Below are 2,020 nucleotides of genomic sequence, written 5' to 3'. Positions count from 1 at the left end.
CAAGGGATTCGATGATGGGAGAATTAGGATCCAAAAGATTTTCATTGGACATGGTATTCTTAACAAATTTGAAGGAGGTTTCTCCATCTAATTCATTAGCTACCCAACATCCATCATCTCTACACTCGAATTCATTCAGCTCTTGAAGCATACTATCTATCTCTTCATCATCTTGCCGATTCATCTCAGCAACTAGTTGACTAAGCTTGGGACTTAATCGATTTTGTTGTGGACGAAATCGATGAGGGTGAGATGATTGATGACTTGCCATGGGCGAATACACTTCATCTCGGTAGTGATGGTTCTGATGAGAGTTCCAATCCATGTCATCTGATTCACTGTAGGCGTATGAATGAGAGTATTGAGCAACACACAGGTAATAACACCCTCGCCCATTGATCTCATCTTCCTCCCAAGGTGAATACATGTTCCAGAAACCTGAAACAAAGAAAAAAGAAAACGAAAACTTTAAAAGAAAAAGGTGTCTAAGATTCGGATTTACTAACCTATGAAGTTTGGCTGAAGCAAGAGCGAATATCTCTCCGGCAACGGCGCCAAAAACTTGATGCGAGCTAGGTTTGCAGTCGCAAAATAGTTTTGAATTTATAAACCCTACTGTCTGCAAGTGCACGGCTGTGCGTTGTAGTACTTAGGGTGTCGATCTACAGGGAGAGTTGTCTTTTCCTGCAGAAACTTCAAACTGGATTAGCAATCGAACTCAAAGACCAATTGGGGTTTTTGTGGGGTTGTGTGTCACGATTTCTAAGCTAGACAGGAAATAAAAATAGATCAAAACAAGGATGAAAAACGTGTTGGGCATTAGGGTTAATCTCTAGGGTTCATGATCTATGACACAAGAAATCTAGGTTAGGATTTTCTATGATTCTGAAACTAGGATAGACACATGTAAGATTAGCCAACTCTCGTCACCCTAATCATCTAATCACTCATTCATGGCAATTAAATCTCTCTCTCATGCCAGAATAAGATCATGCTTTGTAGCTCGGAATCCATCTCGGCTTACGTATCCTCCGTAGGTAGCTTTCGTCTCCTACGACGGGGACGTCCATAAGATCCAGTTCAGGCAACCCAGATACAACACCCTCGTGGCTCGGATTTAACCTATGATCGGACACTGGTTAGCTACTCCAGCGTTGCCGCTTTGAGATTTGGATGAATGGGAGAATCATTTAAAATCGAAATCCTTTAACCTAAAAAACCTAGATGTCATCGATCATGGGGTCCCTTTTCGATGGCCCTCTTCACCAAGCAAGGTGACTACTCAGACATGGCTGAGCTTGAAAGCATCATCATTGGTTTTGAAATAGAAAAACAGTAAAGTAAAAGAGATTGCATAAACTGATTAGATAGATGAAAAGAAAGAACAAAGGTTCAAGAGAAGAATCTCTATCTCCCTAATATAAACCTAAGAAAAAAGAGTTGGGTGCCTCCCTATCAAGGGAAAAGGAGCACACACGAAATTAGGTCTTCTAAAACACATTTTATAGGTCTCCAAGTGTTTCTGGTCATCCTTAGGGCTTATTTTTCAGAGAGAATGAGTTGGACTTGAAAACAGGCTATTGGGCCGTTCTTGGTCTTGTCGCCGAGTTGGGCTTCTCCAAGTCTGGTAAATGCTGGGCCACCGTGCATTAAGGCTCTGAGGCTTGGCCAGGAGAGTGCTCAACGCGGTCACGAGCTCCTGGGCGGTGGTGGTTGGTATATGATCTCGAAACTTCATTCCTTCTCTTGCTTCTTTCGCGAAACTGCAGAACATGTCTTCAGTAAATTGGAAATAACTTATGATCCAACCGTTAGATTGCTTTGTTTCCAGTTGTATTGGAAAGCTGATTTTGTCCTATATCTTGTGTCCAAATTTGAGCTGATCAGACGGTAAGAAGGTCTTCATGGGATGTGAAACTTCTGACGGTTCGATATTGGCCAAAAGTGGATTTTTCTCGAATTTGCATATTTTTTTGCCTAAGTAACCTGAAAAGTCTTTTAAAACTCCAAAACATGGAAA

Source organism: Eutrema salsugineum, unplaced genomic scaffold (assembly GCF_000478725.1).
Source record: "Eutrema salsugineum unplaced genomic scaffold, Eutsalg1_0 scaffold_18, whole genome shotgun sequence".
NCBI lineage: Eukaryota > Viridiplantae > Streptophyta > Magnoliopsida > Brassicales > Brassicaceae > Eutrema > Eutrema salsugineum.
This window is presented reverse-complemented; position numbering follows the sequence as displayed.